General features: G+C 36.8%; 1 long non-coding RNA gene across 1 annotated transcript; it reads right to left on the bottom strand.

Moving 5' to 3' along the window:
* Nucleotides 1-800: 800 nt before the first annotated feature.
* Nucleotides 801-10050, bottom strand: LOC148115219 (uncharacterized). Its single transcript, XR_015732325.1, has 4 exons — nt 9690-10050; nt 7576-7636; nt 6038-6264; nt 801-2409 (listed from the first exon to the last, which is right to left on the bottom strand). It is a non-coding gene; the product is annotated as an uncharacterized LOC148115219 (long non-coding RNA).
* Nucleotides 10051-10706: the final 656 nt, after the last annotated feature.

The raw sequence follows: 10706 nt of genomic DNA, 5'->3' as shown, positions 1-10706 counted from the left end.
GATGAAGTACTGAAAAAGCAAAAAAACAATAAAACACCAGGACCCAACGGGCTACCGGTAGAAATATATAAAACAATGCAAGAAGTATTGGGAGAGAATATGTTGCGATTATATAATGAAGCTATGGAGAAAGCCAAAATACCAAATTCATGGACAGAAGCCATAATAACAATCATTCCAAAAGAAGATACAGATCTCCAGTTAATACAAAACTATAGACCTATTTCATTATTGAATGCCAATTACAAAATATTTGCAGCAATCTTGGCCGAAAGGATTAAATCAGTATTAAATACATATATACACCCAGGCCAAAATGGATTTCTGCCGGGACGCCAAATAAAGAACAACATGAGAATAGTACTTAATGCTCTAGAATATTATGAATCACACCCGGAGAAGCAGGCAGCGTTGGTTTTTTTTGACGCCCAAAAGGTCTACTTTAAAAAAAAAATTTGATGTCAGCTCCGCTTTCACTGCTTCAGCTGCCATAAGAAACGGGGGGGGGACCAGTCAGGGGGCCGAGGGGGGGAAGAGCGCAGGAGGTGTCTTGCAAAGAAACGAAACCTATTCTCCAAAGGAGGCGTTAGACCAACCGTCACAAAGTCCTGATGGATGACGTTGCCAGACGTGATTCCACCTGACCTTTGGGAGACCTTTGGATTGGATGATGGATGATGAACACGGGGGGGGGGATGCTATCTAGATGCTATTTCGCGCGTTTTGCTCACTTCCAGCTTTACCTGGGTTGCGATCATTTCAAATTCAGTAAAAGTACTAATCTCTATAAAATATGGAGTTTGGGTCTTTCTTTCCTGGATTTTGAAGGAAGCATACCTGACATTTGATTTATACGCCGCCCTTCTCCGGAGACTCAGGGCGGCTTACAATGCGTTAAGTAATAGCCTTCATATTTTTGTATATTTATACAAAGTCAGCTTATTGCCCCCACAAACTGGGTCCTCAATTTACCTACCTTAGAAAGGATGGAAGGCTGAGTCAACCTTGAGCCTGGTGAGATTCGAACTTACAGTAATTGCAGACAGCTGGTGTTAATCACAATGCTATCAGTCTGCTGAGCCACCAGGCCCTTTTAATATAACATATAAACTGTACAATTCAACTGAAAAACACACTGAACTGAAATCTTACAGATGGGAAATAGCAAAAAAACCCCACTAAATAAAACAACTGTATAAGTGTGCACACCCTTTTATAACTAGGGATGTGGCTGTGTTCAGAATTAACCAATCACACTCACACATTTTACCAGGGGTGTGTAGACTTTTGATAGTGATTGTACTTCTGAGTTCAAGCAGGCCAGCTAGCTGCCATCACGTTTTGAGGCATGAAATTTGTTAAATAAGAATCTCTCTAGTGATATTTCACTGCACATAATTTCTCTCTCTCCTTGGTACAGGATGATAGTTTCTGGGGATTGGAGGGATAGGAGCAGTGTTATTTCTCATGGTGTATAAAGGTTAGTGCTGCTTGTCCAGGCAGATGCCTAATTGGAAGCTCTAGATCTCCCTGTAGGCCACCGTGTTCCTTCTTCTTGTTGTTTTTGGTTTCTACATGGAGAGAACTGCCAGATTGCGTGTGGATTCTGTTCCAGGCCTGTGCAAAAGGAATCCTGGGTGTTTTTGCTGGTGGCATGTGGTGATTTGGTGCTGCAAGCTCTATTCAGGCTGTAATTAGGGAGGAGTGGAACAAGGGCTGCTTGGGTGCTTCTCTCGGTGGTAGGAGAATGGCATGCAGTCTCCATGACCTGTGGAACCACATTCATGTACCATACAGTCCCAGATGTATTGCAACATCCTCCCAATAAGACGTTCCAGTTATTAATTCTGCAAGCTCACACGAGTACTTTTGCTGCCTCGCAGGAACATCATGAATAAGGACTTATGTATTTGTTTATTTATTTTTGCTATTTAAATTTGAATTTAAAGTTTGAGAATAGCATAAACCATAACTCTTTGTCCTCTTGCTTCTTCAGCTTCAGACCATGGGAAACTGTACTTTGGATTTATATTAGCACTAGCACTAGCACTGAGATTTACAGTATATACCGCTTCACAGTGCTTTTACAGCCCTCTCTAAGCAGTTTACAGAGTCAGCATATTGCCCCCAACAGTCTGGGTCCTCATTTTACCCACTTCAGAAGGATGGAAGGCTGAGTCAACCTTGAGCTTGGTGAGATTCGATCTGACAAACTGCTGGCAGCCTGTGATCAGCAGAAGTAGCCTGCAGTACTGCACTCTAACCACTGCCCCACCGCAGCTCTATATCCAGAGATACAGCAGTCTGTAATGGGCTGTGAGAATAATTTTGGAAGACAGAAGACCTCAGCAGGGATGTTTCAGTCCACAGAAGGAAGGGAGGTGGAAAGCATCTCAGAAGGGACACTCCCTAATTATTGAAAAGTAAAGACAAGGGAAGGGAAAAGTACTTTCAGATTTGCACAATTCTGTCACTATCACCTTACAATAAAGATAGTATTAGTTCTCAGGGTTTGGATTTCTGCCTGGACTACTTTGATAAGACTTATTAATGGGTTTTGTAAAGGAAAGAAGGAATAATCTTGCAGAGCAGGAAGAAGAGCCAAAACCAAGACAATAGTCAGATAAAAAAAATCTGAATCTGGGGCAGAAATGTAATTTGGGAAAGCAGACATGACTCTCCCTAGTTGTCAAGAAGACAAAAGGTGGGGAGGGGGAATTGCATTCATGCTTGCAAGATTCTGCTATTCTAATCCTATACTAAAACAAAAATACTTTACATGTCTTTGGTTTCCAGGTTTGATCTACTTTCAAGGGCCATCAGAAAACTGTTAGTTATTACTCATGATATGGTTTCTGTTTCACAACCTTCAGACAGGATTACTGAAACCCAAGAGAGAACATACTTGACCTCAAAGCCGAGCTTTCTACATCATCATTTAGATTATCTACCTAAGATTGCTCTGTTGCTCTGTTGTTCTCCTTCTCCTTTCATTTAATTATTTATGCCTTATATTATTATGTTTGCAGCTATCTATTTATTGCTTTAAATATGTTATAAATGTATAAATATATTTTATTTGTAATATGTTTAAATATATCACAAATAAAATATATTACAAATATTTTATTGATGTATCATCCTTGCCATCATTACTTTTTAAGTTGATTTGACTTATTTTAACTTGTTTTCTTAAAGAGAAGCCCAGTCTGAGTTTCTAACAATGCAAATGCAGATTAGTAATTGTGTGTGTGTGTGTGTGTGTGTGTGTGAGAGAGAGAGAGAGAGAGAGAGAGAGAGAGAGAGAGAGACAGAGACAGAGACAGAGACAGAGACAGAGACAGAGAGACAGAGAGACAGAGAGACAGAGACAGAGAGACACACACACACACAGAGAGAGCGAGAGAGACAGACAGATAGATAGGCAGGCAGGCAGGCAGAGAATATAGGTAGCAAAACAGTCCTAGGGCATAGATGTGGTGTTAATTTTCAACTAGAATTCTGAAAAAGGATGACTCTGAATAGCCTGATTATAACAGAATAAAAAGCTGTATTCACTTATGCTTTGGACTTAACATTTGCTGTTGGGTTAATATCTGTTACTCTTAAGTGAGCTCATTCACACAGCTTCTGGGTTTTCAGTAGTCTGTGTTGAACCTTTCAGATATCCATATGAATTTCATGAATTTTAAAATTTTCCCGGCTAATGATCAACAGGACCGGTAAGGGTCCTGTTGATCAAGGAATAATTCCACAATTTATACAACACTTTTGATTGATCTAACTCTATTTTCCAAGCATAGTTGACATAAAAAAAGAATGTAACAAGTGGGTGTGAAAAGGAAATACCGGTATTTGTTATATACTCATAGATGCAGCTCTGGAAGTTGGCCTGAGTATCTGCATAATTTGTCCTAAATTAAGTCAGTACATAGTGCATTTTGTTCACAATAAAGAAAAAAATGTTCATCTCCAGCTTTTACCGAGCATTTGCTTTTCACCACCATTTTTGAAAAAGTTATAAAATGTTTTAAGGCTGAAGAAGCCAGGATGGTCAATATCTTTCTACTTGTCTATGGAGATTCTCAGTCATCCAAGTCACTGTTGTCCTAAAGGTGCTTTTTCAAAAGGCAACTGGACTTTCTTTGTTTTTGCTTGAAGACATTTTGCTTCTCATTCAAGAAGCTTCTTCAGTTCACTGAAGTTCAGTTCACTGAACTGAAAATGCTTCTTAGATGAGAAGCAAAATGTCTTCCATCAAAAACAAAGAAAGTCCAGTTGCCTTTTGAAAAAGTGCTTTTGTTTTTGCTTTCTGCTTCAGAAAATGCATATCTATAAATTGTACACATTAGAAGTTTTAGTACTATGGGTGAAGGATGGAAAAGCTGGCAATGAAGCTCCTGGTAGTAGAATCCAAGGGCAAAGGATGAGAGCTGGGATTTGTGTGAGGGGAAGTGGGAAGTAGTTGTGTCCAGTGCATGCTGGGGAAAATTGTTTTATAGTTGGCCAATGAGGAATGCTAGCAGATTTCATTGTCAATTGCCTTAAGTTACTCTCATCTCAATGGAAACATTAAGTGGCTCTTAGTTTCTTACTTGGTTGAAAAATTGTGATTGATAAAGTTGTGAAGAATGGCAAAAGCGATCTCTTTAGTTTTCTCTGTGAACATATTGGAAACTACTGACATTCCATTAAGCTAATTCTAGCCCAAAACAATATCCAGCATGTTATCTAAAGAAAATACATCACTATAATAAACTTGCCTTGAGTCCGAATAATATCAATACTATAACTGTGGTTTTCCATATGGTATACGTAAAACATCATTTCAGAAAAAATAACGTTGGGTTCTTTTAAGGAATGAAGTATATTACTAGGATTCGGAATTAGAGACATAGAAAGAGAGAAGACACAGATAGAAAGAATTGTACTTCTTTTCCAAGTATGTTAAATTGATTAAAAAAAACCACATCTGAATAGATTTGTAGAAGTCACAATTCAATTATTCAATGCTTGAATTTTGGTTGGGTGAATTTTTATTGGCTTTCATACTAATGTAATTTCAATAGTTTAATTCAGTTAAACCTAGGAATTTCTGTTTGGTGGTCATTAAATTGTTGACAACCAGTTTCATGTAATGTTTATGGTGCTGGATCCGAAACTGGGAAACCATGAATTCTAGTCATAAAAGAGGGCTCAGGGAATTGGGGCCACTCCTTCACTCTCAGCCCAACCCACCTCATGGGTGAATGGTTATGAGACTGTTGTTGTGCGAGATAGGAGGCAGTGGCATTATGTATACTTCTTTGAGATGCACAAATAAAGCAAGATATCAGTCTAAAAAGAAATATATCTTGCTCTGCATCCAGCAAAATTAATGTCTGTTGTTGGACTTCAATGTTCTTATTCCAGCATATTTCCCAGTTTGAACTCTGTGTATTTGAATATGTATTCTACTGATTTTTTAAAGGAACTTATTTTGAAGGAAGTCTGTTGAATTAAAGCTAGGGATTTTTCCTCCCATGTTAAATGATAGGTCTTCAGCATTCCTTAGGTTTAAAGATTAATAAGAATCAATTCTGTGAACCACACACATTGGCCCTGTTGGCCACTAAAGTTATAATAGAAGCCTGTAGTTTGCTAATCAGAGGCATCTTTCTTGCTGTGTTTTATACACAGCCATGTATTTACGATCAATCATGCATTATCTGAAAAAGTCCCCCTGGCATCCCAGAGAGAGATTGGTGATACTGTGTTATCATTAAGCCAGGAAGTACTGAAACAGTGTCCATGCTATACCTGAGCCATTTTTGCTATGAAACGAAAAAGCCCAAAGCCCTGAACAGTTCATGTACTTTCATTTGCAGAATCTGAATAAAAGATCAGGTGAATGAGTCTTCGGAGAGGGGCGGCATATAAATTGAATTAATTAAATTAAATTAAATTAATTAAATGACAGCTGGGAAAGATTTGGAAAGAGAAACATGGAGAAATGTGCAACATTGGGACCCTTCCTTCTCCCACAATCCTCACTTACCTGCATGTATATATGGAGGTTGAAGAGAAGCTAAGAGTCAGTTTGGTGTAGTGGCATCAGGCTAGCAACTGGGAGACTGAATTATAGTCCCGTTTCAGGCACAAAGCCAGCTGGGTCATCTTTGGCCAGTCACCCACTCTCAGCCTTAGGAAGGAGGCAAGAGCAAACCCCTTCTGAAAAACCTTGTCAAGAAAAATGCAGGGAATAGTCCAAGCAATCTCCATGAACTGGAAAGAAAGAAAAGAAGAGAAGAGAAGAGAAGAGAAGAGAAGAGAAGAGGAGACAGAAGAAAGTTGCTTCAAATTTTATAAATCTCTGTTGGGTAATTACCCCTTCAGTAATTGTTTTATGGCCAAATAGTCAGCATCGGGAATGAAATAAGGCAGTGTTTCAAACTTGGCATCTTGAAGATGTGTAGACATCAACTCCCAGAATTCTGAGAGTTGAAGTTCACACATTTTCAAGTTGCCAAGTTTGAAAAACACTGGAATAAGGCATCAGTCTTTTTCAAAAAGAACCCAGAGGACTTCCTACATATCAATAGACATTTCAGAAGGAGCAGCTTCACAGATAGGAATGAGAAAAGTTCTTTCCTGGTTGAAATGTATTTATTCATTTTTTTATTGCTGCATTTATATCTGTCTTTTTGTACAAGGCAATTCTCTCCTTTGATTCTCATCATTAGCCCTGTGACATGGGTTAAGCCATGTGAGAATGACAGGCCAAATGGCACTCGGTGAGCTCCTTGGTTGAGAATGGTCCACTTGGTTTGAGCTCAACAACTTAATCGCTATTTGCACAGGCTCTCTAATTCTTTTTTGCACTCACATTGTTATATACATAGCTAGACTGTGCACAGCACCTAATGAATACTTGCATGATGGCCCAACCAAATGAAAATCTCCACTTGGATGATTCAGCATAGAAAAGTTATTTCACTGATGTCTAGAAAACTGGATATCAGCAACTACTCCAACATATTCAAAGGAACTGCCTAAATTATCTCTGACTGTGTCAAAGTAGAGAATAAATTCAAACATATTATTTGAGTAAGCTTCCTAAGAATCTTTATATTACAAAAATACCAGAGGAATTAAAATACAGTGAACACTGAAAAACGCTAATCTCTAAACCTGTCAAAATTATTATTGGAACCTAGTGACAGTTTCAATTTAATTCAATTTATTGAAAAATGAGACAGGGCATCAAACTGATGTATTAGTAAAATGAGATTAAGAATAGTTATTTCTGGCTTTTATATAATATATCTGTATATACGTTGAAACTTAAATTCTGCTTCTCCTCCTGCCATATCTTTCATATTTTCAGCATTTTTCAGCATGAGAATCCAGATTGTTGGGGGCAATATGCTGACTTTTTAAATTGCTTAGAGAGGGCTGTAAAGCACTGTGAAGTGGTATATAAATCTAAGTGTTATTATTATTTCTAAGGGTTCAACCAAGACATTCTAAAGGAAATCAAATAAAGAGAAAATATACAATTAGATACATTTGTAATTTAAGGAGTGAACAAAATACCTCAGTCCAAAATATGTAACATTTTGAAAATCCAAAGTGAGTCAAGCCTCATGTCATACACCTTCAAAAAACATAAATGCAAAAAAAAATCATGTAATCTGAAGAAAAACCAGAATGTTTAAATCTTGAGTATTTTAAACTTTTTAGCTTTTAAAATTACTAATTGTTTGTATACCATTTTTCTTATACTGGTCTATGACTGTAATAAAGATTTTTTATTTGATCGTGTTAACTGCCTTCTCAACATCCAGATAAATAATACCTGATAAACTCTGTTAATTTTGAGTTAAGTCAATTATATTAGTCAATAATTTAGTATTAAAATACCAATTATAAACCTATCTAATGTAGAGATTACAAGGCAGAGCCCAAAAATGGGGTTAAACACTTCATCAGTTTGGAATCTTTATGCAGCCATGAGAGCAGGGGTGAAATCTAGCAGGTTCTAACAGGTTCTGGAGAACTGGTAGCGGAAATTTTGAGTAGTTCGGAGAACTGGCAAATACCACTTCTGACTGGCCCCAGAGTGGGGTGGGAATGGAGATTTTGCAATATCCTTCCCCTGCCACGCCCACCAAGCCACACCCACAGAACCTGTAGGGGAAAATTTTGAATTTCACCCCTGCATGAGAGGCCTTAAGTGTAGCCCCTTCCCCCATGAATTCGGTTGACTTTTATCTACTGCCAATTTGCCTTGACCATTAGTAGATCAGATTCTTGTGTATAGGTAGCACGCACGTAATAAACTTTTAGTGCTTTGAACTCAACTCCTGCTCCTGATTACTTGTGTCTGACACCTAAGTGCACAACAGTTGAAAGAATGAATGATAGCCTATTAAAGAAAAACACTGTTAATCAAGTGGTAAGGTTTATATGAGGAACACAAAATATTCTGGTTGGGATGGAAGGAGCAACAATATTAAGTGCATTGAAAGTTGGTGATAGGACTCTATCTGAAAAAATTTGAAGGTACATTTATCTAGATGATAGGTTTATAATTAAAATGACAGGTTTATAATTAAAAAAAAACATGGTACAAATCTCACCCTGGTTATAAAAAGCAAAGACATTCGCCTAATTAAAAGTAAGGTATAAATGTGTGGTAAAAAAAACTTAATCTTATATGTCTAATAAAATAGGAGACAAGACCCCAATATACTTTTCCTACCAATCAATTGAAAAACTTTCAGGGTAAAAGCCTTCCATAATTTCATAAATTTAATTTCTCAAAGAAGAAGAAGAAGTATGGAGTTAGGTAACATCCTGTATTAATAATGACAGATTCATATTAAAATAAATAAATCAAATTTGTTAGTTGTTGACAAGAAAGTTGGAACAATGCACTTATGATTGTAATTTTAAAAATTCATCCAATCCTAGTTTACTAGTCAGAATATCTACCAGGGGCCTGAATAAGTTTGTACGCTGCACTATTAAGTTTCAAGGGACCTTACACTTGTATCAGTATATATACATCTGCACTATTAAGATCTTGTAAATGTCCCTTTGCCTATAAATCATAAGTACAATAAAAATAACCTGATTTGGTCATATCTCATTTTGTAATTTCATTTCAAATATCTGTGTTTACATTTCTATGGTTTTATATTTAGGAGCAAAATCAATCAGAGATGCTGACACTTTGTTTACAACCAATTACTTTTGATACTGAAGCATCAATAAAATATGGGGCAGGTCATCTGTTAGAGGACATATATGTGCAACAACAGCTAAATGGAGTCAATATTCATATAATGTGTTGCTTAGAAACAACACCATTATTAACTTAGATGTTCGAACTGTTGTATAAATATGTCATCTCCAATATATAAATGACAAACTTATCTACCTTAGGCATTGTACTCATTTCTTTTCATATTCTTACATTTTAATTTTGTTTTTAGATTTTTCATGTTTTCTCTTTCAAAGTATCATTACATATACTTAAAGCAATTTCACATCACTTCATTCATATCACAAGACAGCAATATCAGTGCTCTTGATAGAGGCCCAATTTTTGTAGAGATGCAAAAACATTAGGAAGAAAAGTTCACCCACAGAAAATAGCCATCCCAATGATGTATTTCAAGATACATAAGAGAAGCTTGTTTTACCTTGTACAACCAGGAGTAAGAATCAAAGCAATCCCAAGTATTATTGAACTGCTACTTCCGGAATCCATGGGAAGTATGGTTAATGGTAAGGAATGTTGAGTGTTGTAGTAGCAATATTCCAGTAGAAGAGGCTACATAAAGCTCAGGGACGAACTGCTGGGTTCTTAGAGCTCTCTGAATTTGGTTGTCTTCTTGTAGATGTTTAATATGATGATACATCCTAGCCTGGTAATGAAGCATCTGCAAATACCAATAACCCAACCATATCTGGAGGGTCTACTGCAGCTTACTGCAAAGTGCAACCAATCACTTCAGAGAAAACTATCCTAAGTCTGAAAACTATGTACCAGTGTTTCTGAATGTCATGTCAACTATATACTGGGAGTTGTAATCTAAGATGTTTAGAATACCCAGCTTGGGAAAAGCTAGTATAGACTATATGTTTTGTATTATTAGTTCAATCATATCTTTTTCTGATTTTTGTTATTGCATCACCATGGGAGTGTCAGCTGAATACCTGCCAACATATTAGGATAAAAATAAAGATGTGGTTATGCAATGCAAGTACACAATGCAGCATAGAAAAGAGCTTTTAAACTCCTCCAACTAACAAATATTTTATTTCTTAAACCGTAGAGAGACAATAAATGCAGGGCTTAAACAATATTTGGCACCATATGGGCAATCTTTCCAGATTCACAAGCTGAAGTTGAGATATATGTCTATAATGAATGGAATTGTCTCATAATTTGCTAATTGATGTACTGTATATAATGCAGGCACAGACAAGACCATAAATTTTCCTACCACTTGTATAGCAGCTTAAGAACATCATTGTTTTTATCTACTCATGTCTACTTCTTATGTATGAGTATTTATGAGTATGAGTCATACTCATAAATATGAGTCCTAATCCATATGATTTTTCAAACTGAGAGATGAATCAGGGAAAGACTTTTTTTACAATGTGTTTTGGATATCTGAAAACATTTACTTTTTACTGAAACTATCACTCCT

Source organism: Pantherophis guttatus, chromosome 2 (genome assembly GCF_059756535.1).
Source record: "Pantherophis guttatus breed Tessera chromosome 2, ASM5975653v1, whole genome shotgun sequence".
Taxonomy (NCBI): Eukaryota; Metazoa; Chordata; class Lepidosauria; order Squamata; family Colubridae; genus Pantherophis; species Pantherophis guttatus.
Note: the sequence above shows the minus strand (reverse complement) of the source record. Positions and strands in the feature narration are given on the sequence as shown.